The sequence below is a fragment of the Eubalaena glacialis genome, chromosome 9 (assembly GCF_028564815.1).
Source record: "Eubalaena glacialis isolate mEubGla1 chromosome 9, mEubGla1.1.hap2.+ XY, whole genome shotgun sequence".
Taxonomy (NCBI): Eukaryota; Metazoa; Chordata; class Mammalia; order Artiodactyla; family Balaenidae; genus Eubalaena; species Eubalaena glacialis.
The window spans coordinates 4,026,855-4,039,791 of record NC_083724.1 but is presented as its reverse complement, the minus strand read 5'-3'; the positions used below and the strand labels follow the sequence as shown (position 1 = coordinate 4,039,791).

The 12,937-nt window shown below is 54.6% G+C and overlaps 1 pseudogene; it reads left to right on the top strand.

Moving 5' to 3' along the window:
• The first annotated feature begins 699 nt into the window (after positions 1-699).
• Positions 700-8,826, top strand: LOC133098168 (ficolin-1-like; annotated as a pseudogene).
• The last annotated feature ends 4,111 nt before the right edge of the window (positions 8,827-12,937 follow it).

Genomic DNA, 12,937 nt, shown 5'->3' with positions numbered 1-12,937 from the left:
TGATCATAGTACAAGATGTGGAGGATGGCCTCTGGGATTTGGGGGGAGATAAGACATAGCCTCGCCTTCTGGTGTAATGACCGGACCCAGTGGTCCTTGGAGCATTAGACAGACTCGAGGTAATGTCAGGTTCTTACTAGCTGTGTGACTTCAGTTTCTCCACCTGTGAAATTTAGATAATAGTGTCTTCCGAATGGGGCTGGCGTAAGTAGCATTTGGCACAAAAGAAGTGCTCGGGATTTTTTTCTCTTCCGCTGTGTTAAGTGCTCAAGGACTGCCTCACTCATTAGAATATTCTGGAAATCAGGCGAGGGAAGGAGCATCTCTAGCCAACTCCTCCTTATACCGCAGTCAAGGTCTCAGAGTGTTGTTTGGGTGTAGTTGGGTAATGCGGAGGGGGTCTGGGGACTGGGCTTTCCTTAAGCCACAAAGAAGGCAGACCCTTTCCAACAGAGGGGTCCTGGGAGTGCTCTCTCGACTGGGAATGGAGTATCCTGCCAGGGGAAGTGAGCCTGATTCAGCGGGCAGCATGGTGGGACCCAGCAGGAAGGAAACACCCTTTGCCATCACTGGTACCTCCTGTTGGTGTAAACAAAGAGGCTGCAGGAAGTGGGTGTCCCTGTGGGAGCTGAGAAACCACAGGCCCAGGCAAGGGCTGGCTTCCCCTGCTCACAAGAGCGAAGTCAAAGACCAGAGGATATGGAGCTGAGCGGAGTGGCCATGGCCCTGGGGCCCACCGGCCAGCTCCTCTTATTCCTGTGCTTCAAGACCCTGGCTGCCCAGACTGCAGACACATGTCCAGGTGAGATGGACCTGAATTTCCGGTCCCTGAAAGCTGGTAACTACCCACTCATTGACCACAAATAGTATCTAGGGTTAAACCCTCCATATGCATCTTATTCTGAAGACTCAACAGCTCAACTTCATCTTCAGACTAGGACACGACAGGCCCAAGGTCACACAGGTCAGAGGGGGAGGAGCAGGAATTTAAGCCCAGGTCTGTCCAACTCTCAAGCCTGTGATTCGCCCCACGAGCTTCCCAGCCAGGTCTCAACTCTGCCACCGAGGAGAAGGACCATGCCCATCACTTTCTCTGTCTTCTCCTGGACTTTTCAGAAAGATGTTCTAAGACGTTCTAATCCAAGGGCTCCCACACTTACTTGGGGTTTGTTAGTGCAGATTTCTGGCTTTTACCCCAGAGAGTGCGATTCAGCAGATTCGGGTCTAAGAGGCCGTCGTGGTCTGCCTCCCGATCCCACTCAGGTGGATGGGCCCCACTCCTGGCAAGAGGTTGCCCCTGAGGACAGACCAGCCTCCCCCTGAGTTGAGGACGTATTTATGGGGGAAGCATAAGGCTGCCCCTGTGAGAGAGTCCCAGCTGGAGATAGACCCCAAAACGACAGTTGCCTGTGTCTCCAGTGAGAGCACAGCTGATTCCCACATCCTCTAAGTTGTCCCCCGTGAGGATATTTCAGTTTTGAAATCAACAAAATTATTTTTTTCTGAGAAGGAAATGAATCTCTGGTTCCAGTTCTACTGGAGTTTGCTCTGTGTCCTTGGATCAACTGTGTCCCTTCTCCAGGGGACCTACACAGACCCCTTCCAGCTCAGGAATTCTATGGTCAAAAGTCCAAGGTCTGGGGGTGAAAATGTTACTTTGACCCAGATTCCCCAAGTCTTTTAAATATTTATTGTTATTATTTAGTGAAAGTACCCACTGTTTATGAGGTTCTTTTAAAATGCCATGAATTATACTAAGAAGTTTAAAATCTGCGTTATCTAATCTAATCCTCCCCACAGCCCTATTCCTGTCTCCTCTTGGGTGCCGAAGGGACAGAGCTCAGAGGGGTTGAGTGACTTGCCCTAGGACACACAGCACTGAGGCTGGGGGGAGGGTGGCTCAGGCAGGGGGGACCACAAGGCCAGGGCTCTTCCCTGCATCACCTCCACACCTGACCAGTGCCCACCAGAGGCGGGAAACTCACTGCAAGGCTGACCCTTCATCTGAGACGGGTGACTCTGGTCACAGCCAAGAGCCCAGGCCGACGTGGCCGCATGGCAGATCCCCGTGGCTCGGGTGGCCTGTCACCGGCTCTGCAGGGCTCTCAGGCCCAGGACGAGCTCCCTGACTGGCGCTCTGTGTCTCTCTGCAGAGGTGAAGCTGGTGGGTCTGGAGGGCTCCGACAAGCTCTCCATCCTCCGAGGCTGCCCGGGGCTGCCCGGACCCGCAGGGCCCAAGGGAGAGGCAGGCGCCAGTGGACAGAAGGGTACGTGCTCTGGCTCGGGGGTGGGGGTCACTGAGCACCGGCTCTTCTCAAACTAGACCCCAGGTGGGCAGTGCCCCCTGCGGGTCTCAGGTCGGGGACTTGGGTCACGACCCTGCTCAGAGCTGGCATCAGGAGCGACCCCCGAGGCCCACCGGGATCTGTCATTCCCTGAGGAGGGGGCTGGTCTCAGCTAGTCTGTGAGCTCACATTTGGGTATATTTTCTTGGAACACCCGCTTCCTGGTCCTCGATCCAGCCCTGGCTTTACGTGGCCGTGGGCAAGAGTTCCAAGCCTTACGTACCTCGGTATTCTCACCTGAAAACTGAGGCCCCAGCTTTTTCTGTCTGTACCGCAGATGAGAAAACTGGGGCTCAGAGCAGTCAGCCATCACCAGGGAGGGTGGAGCTGGACCCCAACTCAGAATGAAGGCCCCCGAGCGCTCCACACCTCTCCCGTCGACGTGGTGGCCCCCTTGTGGGGTTTGGGGCCCCGAGCCTGGTATGAAGGGCAGGTGTGCACCCAGCTCAAGGGGTGAGTGCCCCGGGCCTGGGTGTGAGTGGACTCCAAGGGCTCCGGAGACAGGGCGAGCTCGGAGGTCCCCAGCCTCTCACGTCCTAGGAGGTATCCAGCTCAGGGGCCGTGGGCACCCAGGTCAGGGCCTGGGGATAGAGGGCGGCGTGTGCTCACCACGAGGGGCTCCAGGCTGGGGATCCTGCGGGGGGGACACTGGGAGGAGGAGCAAGTCTGGGGCGCTGCCCACCAGTGGGTGTGGTTAGTCGGCCCCAAGCTGAGCCGGCGCCCCCTCTGCCCCACACCCCCACACCCACACTCCCCGGGGAGGGCAGCCTGCCGGCAGATGGTCCTGCTGCCTCGACTGAGCCGGGGGCCGCCTCTCCTGACCCTCCCCTCAGTGCTCAGGAGGAGGGGCAGGGGCCCTGGGTGGTCCTAGTCCTCTGCTAACATCAATAATGCAGACCTGGGAGGCCTCGTGGCTCCTGACCCTCCTCTCTGGAGGTGGAGAGAGAACCACCACAGAGGGATGCATAATTGCGCCTGACCGCCCCTGCGTCCAGGGCTGAGCACAGGGCAGGGCCCCTCCTCCCTCCCAGAACCAATGGGCCGGAGGCTCCTGTGTGAGAGGGTCTCTGAGGACGTGCTCTTGGTCCCAAGCCCCCAAGTAGATGGTGGGGCTCTGTGACGGTGGCCTGGCCCTGGGCTGCTACACTGAGGTGGTCGGGAGCCAGAACGCTGGTGGTTCCCTGGGGCCCGAGCTTGGCGTGCCGGCCGGTCGGCATCGTGCCGGGTGGCTGTGAGTGCTTTGTCCCCACTGTCTGCTGTCACCCTCGGGCTGAGTCCCAGGGCAGTGATCCTGAGGATACCGCAGCTGGGATGGGAGGGTCAGGACTGTTTTCCTTAGGGCAGAGACGCTCAAGTGGAATTCTTCAGGTTGCCTTTTCCTCAAAGATGTATCTTTGGAATTTACAGGGGAACGAGGTTCTCCCGGAGTCCCTGGGAAGGCAGGGCCGGCCGGGCCCAAAGGTACCAAAGGTGATGAAGAGCTAGGACCCCTGAGCAGGACCCCGGGGCCAGTCTACAGAGACAGGAGAGATGGAGACAGACAGAGAGAGAGGGGGAGGAGGCGGCGAGAGAGATGGGAGAGAGACAGAGAGAGGGAGGGAGGCCAAGTGACAGAGAGGGACCTGTCCTGCTTCCTGTTTCCAAAGAGCTTCGAGACAGCATGTGAACTGGGTCCCGGGTCCGGGGCCCCAGGTCCAGAACAGCCTCTCATAACCCAGGGAAGAATCCAGGCCTCTGAGTCCCCCCCCCCCAACTCCCCTGGCTGAGACCCAGGCATTGGAAAGCTGTGTGAGCCACGGAGCATGCGTGTGTGGTGCCCAGAGCCCCAGCCTCGTCCCCCACGCCCCAGCTCCCGAAGAACTGAGCCCTTGGGTGGTTTCCAGAGCGGAGGGTCGATGTCCACTGACCAGACGTCCTGTGCATCTCCTGTCTCTCCCCAGGAGACCGAGGGGAAAAGGGCGCGGGCGGAGAGAAAGGTGAGCCCCTCCACCTCCCTGGGGTCATTGGGCAGGCTTCGCAATGGGCTGGGGGGTCCCAGAGGCCTCGGTCACTCCCAGCCCCATCTGGGAGAGGATCTCAGACCACACCCCGGGCCCTGTCCATCTAGCCGGTGGGTGCGGGAGGAGGGGCCTCTGAGCCCGGCTTGCTTTGTCGGCGGCCAGTGAGTGCTCAAGGCTCAGAGGCTCCAGAGTTGGACCCAGGTGACTGGCAATACTGCCTTACTACATAATTGTGGACATTTTGCTTATAATTTTCTGATTTATGCTCATTTTTTAAAAAATTTGTAAAAGCAAGAAAAGGCAAAACTCCAAGACACAGTCACATGCTCTGGCTACAAATACAAAGTGCAAGGTTGGGTCCCAGACTCACATCCCAAATGCTCCCCAATACTGTCCACAAGCAGAGGCTCTGATGGAGACACGGGCTGTGGAAAGCGATAGGCCTGGGGGCGCTGATCCTCCAGCGCCGTGAGCCTTGAAGCCCAGGCGAGGTGGCCGGCACGGCGGTCCAGCCAGTGTCCCACGCGACAGTGCTGGCCGCCAGCCACCGGGCAGGCCGGATGCAGTGGGGGCCAAGCAAGCCCAGTGATGCTGAGTCTAGGAACTGGTCCTCAGGGCTGGAGGCTGATAGTCCTGCAAAGAGCTGGATAATGGTTTCCATTCTCCCCGCTGTGTTCACGGAGCAACAGGGCTGAGGGGCACGGGGCGCTGTTTCCACACGTGTGATGTGCATGTCCTCTCTCCCCACAACAGGAGAGCCGGGGCAGCTTCATTCCTGTGCCACAGGTGACACGCACACGCTGACCCCCGGACCTCCACCTGGACCTGCTCCTGCTGGGGGCAGGGGAGTGGGGGGTCAACCAGAAGGCCAGCTGCACAGACTCAGGTTCCACCTTCCAAGGACAAAACCCTCTCTGCGCATATCTGACTCCCCAATTACCCGAGTGATAGGCAGCCGTTGCCTGGATAACTCGAGTATATTCCTGGAGGAGGGCAGGTGCCCAGGAGACTAGGCGGCGGCAGCCCTGGGAGGTGGGGATGGCCAGGTAGACGGGGCCTGGCTGTCACAGCTGGGTGGCCTTGGGGGCTGCGTCTCTGTCCCAGGACTCAGAGCCCCCTCCCCCAGGCAGGTGTCCCTGCCTCTCCCTCCTCCCCCCTCCTCCTCTCCCCTGCCCTGCCCAGAGCTCCTGTCCTGGCGTCCATTCCCTGGCTTCCCCTCCCAGGACCTCAGACCTGTAAGGAGCTGCTCACCAGGGGGCACTTTCTGAGCGGCTGGCACACCATCTACCTGCCCGACTGCCGGCCCCTGACCGTGCTGTGTGACATGGACGTGGATGGCGGGGGGTGGACCGTGAGTGGGGGGGACCCAGTGATGGCCGTGGGGTTCCTGGGCAGGGGTGGGCGTGCCTGGGAGGCTCACCTGGTGGCAGATCACTCTTTAGTGGCCTTTGTGAGACCGTCCACTCCCTCCAGGCTCAGGCTGACCCCGTCCTTTCACTGAGGTCGGGAGAATCAGAAATGTCGGGGGAGGGGGGTGTGGACCCATGTGGGAAGGAGTCCCGTGGCTCAGGGCGGTGGGCTCAGGCCCGGAGGTGCCCACTCCTCTCCAGCCGTGTGGCTTTGGGCTTGTCGCCTGCCCTCTCTGAGCCTCCATTTCCTCCTTGGTCCCATGTGGGTGTCCCTGACTGCCCCTGGGCTCTTTGATGAGACCCACGTTCTGGTCCTCGGCCTGTGATGCCTGTGAACTACCAATGCTGCTCCCACGTGTGGCCGGGGTGCCCTGTGGGGGGGCGGCAGTGGGGTCCCGTCTCCCCAGCCCTCCCCATCGTGTGCAGGTTTTCCAGCGAAGGAGTGACGGCTCTGTGGACTTCTACCGGGACTGGGCCGCGTACAAGCAGGGCTTCGGCAGTCAGCTGGGAGAGTTCTGGCTGGGGAATGACAACATCCACGCCCTGACCGCCCAGGGTAGGGCCACGGCCGGGAGCTCTGTGGTGGGGTGCCTGAAATCCACATGCCCCTGACCTTAGCCCTGGGCCACGTGAACCAGAAGACCCTCCTCGCCCCAAGGGTGGTCACGTCTGACAGCAGGAAGGGTTATTACTCTGAGAACCTAGGACATGTATTCTCTTACACTCTCTGAGTGTTCAAATCGGAGGAGGTGGATTATTGGAGTGAAGACGACTTCTGGTCTCGGGACCGATCGTATCTAGAACCCGAGAGTCGGAAGTGAGGAGGAGGCCATCTGGATTGGGGTGGCCCTTCTCCCACTTCCAACTGTTGGTCCGTCCTTGAAACTGGGATCTTAGGCTCACGGAGCCCCCTCCCTTGCCTCTCCTGCTCAGTGCACGTGGCGGTCCCCACGCAGGCCCCCTCACCCCACTTCTCCGTTCCACAGAATCAGCTTCACAGCTGGTCCTGAGGTCAACGACAAACCTGTAAATCATTTCTTAATTCTTCCACTACCTCATGGCAACCTTGATGGTGTCCACTCATATGCCTGAAATTCTTGCAGAAGAAACTACACATACAAAGGTTTCCTGCCGTGGCATTCACAGCTATTTGCAGGAGAATTTAGGGTTTCAAACTAGAGCGAGGCTTCATTCCATCCGAGGAACACTGACCGTGGAATTTCAGGCATGGCTGATGCAACAGCAGGGGAGCTATTTGAAAACAGGGAGCCATCCCTGAGGTCCTCCCACCACACCAGCCCAGCCTCTCACACCTTCCTGGTGAATTGTCCCCGATGCCAAGTTCAGACGTCCCCTAAAACCCAAATTCCCATCCCCCCCGTGCCTGGAGGCAAAGGGTCCCTTCTGCTGGGACCTGAGTGCCCACCTCCAACAGGAAGCAGCGAGCTCCGGGTAGACCTCATGGACTTTGAGGGCAACCACCGATTTGCCAAGTACCAGTCATTCAAGATGGCGGGTGAGGCAGAGAAGTACAAGCTGGTCCTGGGAGCCTTTGTCGAGGGCAGTGCAGGTGAGAGTCCGGGTGGGGCACAGCAGTGGCCTGGGCTTCAGCGCGGGGTTTGGGGAAGCAGAGAGGACCTGCTGAGCGTCCTGGCTCTGTCTCCCCTGAGTGACCCTGGGCTGGGGCTCCCCTCCCTGGGTGCAGTTTCTCCGTCTCTGAATGCAGACACGAAGGTACCTGAGTCCCTGTGTAGCACGGGGACCAGTGACGCCATTAGTTACCGCTCCCAAGGCTGTGTCTGCAGAGCGGTGTGCTGTTCTGAGTGGGGCTCGAGGTCACTGACCCCTTTCCCTGCTACCACCTGAAAGAGGATGGTCATTTCATATGAGCCCTTAGAGCCATACTCCCAAACTGGGCTCCACGGAACACAAACCCTGTGGGATGTTCTTTGCCAAAAAGACCCCCCGGTCACAGGATGTGAGGAGGCATCTCTTATGGCGCATCCTCTTGAGAATTCCCAGTGTGCACTCTTTCAGGAAAGGTGCTAGGAGCCTGTCTGCTTGTGTTGAACCAGAGCTGCAGAGAGCAAGGCCCTCCCGGGGCGTGGGGGGCGGGGATTGCTAATGGGAGCCTTCAAGCACAGGCCTCCTCTGAGCCTCCAGGGAAGGAGCAGGGCAGGGACCCTGCTCTCCATGTTGCAGGTGGTACAGCTGAGGGTCTGGCAGGGGTGAGGAGGGCGGTGGGGTGCTACAGGAGCTGGGGTGAGTTGCACACCCAGGGCTGAAGATGGAGTAGGGGGCCCCGGGATGAGGCCGTGCTGTCCCTCTCGGATGACCGCGCAACCCAGGGAGAGGGTATGAAGCCCAGAAAAGCGATGCGGGCTCGGGGAAGGGAGGGCCCCTCAGGGGAGAGGACGGCGTGGGTCCTGGTGGTCTTGGGGGAGCCGGGAGGAAACAGATGAGGCTGGAGGAGGGAGGCATGCGCCCTGGGGCAGAGCTCCTGGACCAGGAGGCTCCACCTGCCCCAGGGTGAGGCAGGATCTTGACGCCCTGGGGGTTGCATCTCTAGAGGGAGGTGGCGCTGAGCAGGCGGCAGGGCAGGCTCCCTCTAGCCCGAGCAACACCCACACTCCCTCCCGAGCAGGTGATTCCCTGACGCCCCACAAAGACCAGTTCTTCTCCACCAAAGACCAAGACAACGACCTGAGCTCCTCTAACTGTGCGGTGCAGTACCAGGGAGCCTGGTGGTACAACAGTTGTCACTCGTCCAACCTGAACGGCCGCTACCTCGGGGGGCCGCACACGAGCTATGCCAATGGTGTCAACTGGAGGTCGTGGAGAGGGTACAACTACAGCTACAAGGCATCCTCGATGAAGGTGCGGCTCACCTAGGTGGGCGGGACCGGCAGCCTGACCCGCCGCCTCCCCGCCCCACTGCCTGCGGCCTCCCAAAGCCTCGCTCAGTCCCCAGCAAAGGCCAGCACACATGCTCCCGCCGCCCCTTTGCTGGACAAGACCTGCTTGTCCAGCCCCTTCTCTGCCATCAGAGGGTCCGAACCCTTGTGCCCCACAGCCTCACCAGAAGAAGAATCATGTTTTAAAACCGTTTGCTTTCTGGCAGATATTTCTCTTCCCAGTTTTCATTTGCGTCCTCGAACATCAGCTGTTTTGAGTATTTTTCCCAGAGCCCATCCACAGCAGGGGCTGTGGCTGAGGCAGGGAGAGTTAGGGAGCCCATTTAGCAGATGAACCACTAATGTTCCTAGAGGGCAAGTGGCTGTTCCACAGAGCATCAGCCCCCAGCCTTAAGCTCCCACTTAATTTCATCGACGGGGTTGGGGGGGGATGTCCCCTCCCTCATCCAAAGTCACCTGCCTCTTCCTGATATTGATCACAGCATCTTCACACATCTTTAAACAGGTCACTTTGAGACTAGAAAACTCTCATTAAAAAGTGGGGGGGGGCGGAGGAGTTAAATAGGGACCTTTCTGCTTTCAATCAATGCAGTGGGTGCTCTGGGCCAGCTTCCCTGGAGAGCAGCTGAAACACCAAACACAGATCCACAGGGAGGGCTGCGTCCGCCCAGCGGAGCAAGGGCAGCTGACTGTCCACATACCATACAAAACCCCAAGGGGCCCGGCCTTACAACGCACAATCCTCGGCTTTGGGGCGATGGTAGACCTCAGTGTGCAAAGCCGAACAGCCTGACGGGAGATGCTAAAGGAGAGTTTTCTCAATCTCTCGGGCCAGGGAGAGGTTTCTTAACTGGGACTTCAGAAGCACCAGGCATAAAGGAAAAGATTGATGGATTCAACCACATTAAATCAAAAGCTTCTGTTTATCAAAGGACAGCGTAGGAAATAAAAGGAAAGTCACAGAGGGATAGAAGCCCTTGGTCACACGTAGGTTATTAGTTTTCTACCGCTGTCTCTACTCATTACCAACAATTTAGTGGCTTAAAAACAAAGGAAACGTGTTATCACAAAGTTCTGCTGGTTAGAAGTCCGACGTGGGTACGACTGGGCTAGAAGCAAGTTGTCAGCAGCGCTGGTTCCTTCTGGAGGCTCCAGGGGAGGGTCTGTTTTCTGGCCTTTTCCAGCTTCTGGAGGTCCCTGGCATTCCTTGGCTCATGGCCCCTTCTCCATCTTCAAAGCAGCAAGAGCACATCACCCCGACCCTGCTGTCATGGTCCCATCTCCCTCTGGGTATAGCCAGAACAGGTTCTCTGAAGGACTCATGTGATTCGACTGGGCCCACCTGGGTATCCCAGGACCATCTCTCCATCACAAGATCCTTAGTTTAACCACATCTGCCAAGTCCCTTTTGCCACGTAAGGTGACATCTTCACCAGTTCTGGGGATTAGGGCAGGAGGAAATCTTTAGCAGGGGAAACATTACTCTGCCTACCACAACCTATTAAAAAAAAATCATGGTCTCATACCCAGAATATTTAAAGAACTCCCACCAATCAGTAAAAAAATTTTAATAGCTCAGTAAGAAGTGGTTAAGAGATTTGAACAGACACTCCACAAAAAGTGATATCCATAGGTCCAATACATTTATAAAAAGCTTCTCTATTTTGTTGGTTCTCAGCAAAATGCAAATTATAACCAAAACGAGATGCTATTACACATTCATCGGGACCGCTAAAATTTGAAAAACTGACAACACTAAATGTCAGAGATGCTGCAGGGTAAGGGGGGTTTCATATACTGCTGGTAGCAATGCGAACTGATGCCACTAACTCGGAAAAGTGTTTGACATCAACTGTTAGAGTAGAAGACACGCATTCCCATAACCTGGCAATTCCACTGCCTGACGTGGAAATAACTTTTGTGTACCCCACGGGCCATGCCAAGAATATCTATAGCCAAACTCTTCACAGCAGCCACACCCTGGCATCCACCCAAAGGCCCATCAGGAAGAAGGCAGATAGCAATGCAGAGAGAGTCACGCACTAGAATGCCACACAGCAGTGCTAACTGGACAGCTACGACCACACGCAGGACGGACAGAGCATGACGCGGCAGCTGGCAGAGGAAGCTGGATTCAAGAGAGTATGTGTTGTTGACTTCACCTCGTACAAAACTGTTTTCAAGGTAAAAATGACCTGCCGTGTTTCGGATGCCTACTTAGGTGGTAAATGTATACCAGGAAAACAAGAAAGTGGTTGTACTTGGAGTGGGATGGGGTGGTCACTGGGAAGGGACACAGATGGCCTTTGGAGTTCTGGGTGGTGATGACAAGCATGTGGGCCACATGGTAATAAAAATACACCCATGATCCAGGGATGTGGGCGACATGCACATCTTTTCCTGACGTCCACGGTCATTGACTCAGTAACTGAGGAGAGGTCCCTGCAGCCCACCTGGGATTGACCAGACCCCACCAGGTCCTGGCCACAATCTCTCAACAGAAGTAAAGTCTGCTAGTTGAAACTGCACTTTTCTTCCTCAGTAGGTAAGCATCTTATAAACCCAGGAAGACTTGTAAGTCTAGAAATGATTAATATACTAAAAGCCATAGAATTATGACGTTCATAATTCTAAAAAGAAATCTGGGTAGATTTGGTATCTCATAGTCTCATAATGTTTAAAGAAGTTGGCCTATTGTAAAGAAAGTCTCATAAATCCAAAGTTAAATATGTCATTAACTAATTGACTTAGTCTTGTAATGTTATCAGGAAAGCTTGGTGCATTTATACACAGTATTGGAATATGTAAGAAACTCTGGGCTCGTTGCATTTCTAAGTGAAATCATTAGATTTCTAAAAATTAATTAGTACTAAGAAGGTTTTGTCCACTAGGCAATTGAAATGCCCAAGAAGGAATTGAATATATTACACTTCTTATCACCATTCAAAGTTTTGAAAGTTTAATGAATTAGTTTTGTCGTATTCAAAGACCCTTAAGAGTGATTGTTAAGATTTGTAGGTCTTATGAATAGAAAAACAAGATCTGTATGCCAAACGTAAAATATTAGGCTAAGTTTTTGAATCTGCAGCTTTCAGAAACCAAGGCTTAATTTTAAAAAGCAGAGTCTTTCCTAAACACAAATGCCTCTCAAACTCAAATCATCAAAACTCAGTGATGTTTCCAACAGCTCCATGCTGGTACCTAGGGGAGGATGAAATAAGCGAAATCCCCCAAGTCTCGTTCCCAGCACCCTGTCCTGAGCAGGAGGGGAGGTGGGGCCCCACCAGCAAGGTTTTAGCGCATGTGGGGTCATTCCCCCAGCCTTGTTCTCATCACCTTTTCTCTTATTAGTGAATATTTTTATTACCCAAACTTCCCCTCTACCAGCTTATGCTGTGGACGCTCTTTCCCTACTCTTGTGGTGTCCGTGTTCGAGATGCCCTGTCCACTCCTGCCCTCTTACGGCCCAAGACAAACGAGTCCCTCTACCACTGACGTGGAGGGTCTTTCAGCCCCTGTCAGCTCATCGTCCCTCCTGCCTTCTGTGTCACCGTGTCTGGCACACACTTTATCTCTTTATTTAACGCCCCGCCAGACATTGCTCTTACGGGGTTGCACAGCCCATATTCCTCTTGACATATCTGCATTCTTGCCTTTTTTTTTTTTATTACATATAAGTTTTTTATATTTATTTTTTAACTGAAGTATAGTTGATTTACAATGTTGTGTTAGTCTCAGGTGTACAGCAAAGTGATTCATATATATATATTTTTTTCAGATTCTTTTCCCTTATAGGTTATTACAAGATATTTAGAGTTCCCTATGCTATACAGTGGGTCCTGCTGGTTGTCCATTTTATATATAGTAGTGTGTATCTGTTAATCCCAAACTCCTAATTTATCCCTCCCCCACCCCCTTTCCCCTTTGGTAGCCATAAGTTTGTTTTCTATGTCTGTGAGTCTGTTTCTGTTTTGTAAATAAGTTCATTTGTATCATTTTTTTTTAGATTCCTCATATAAGCGATTTCGTATGATATTTGTCTTTCTCTTTCTGACTTACTTCACTTAGTATGATAATCTCTAGGTCTGCCCATGTTGCTGCAAATGGCATTATTTCATTCTTTTTTATGGCTGAGTAATATTCCATTGATATATGTACCACATCTTCTTTATCCATTCATCTGTTGATGTACATTTGGGTGGTTTCCATGTCTAGGCTATTGTAAATAGTGCTGCTATGAACATTGGGGTGCATATATCCTTTTGAAC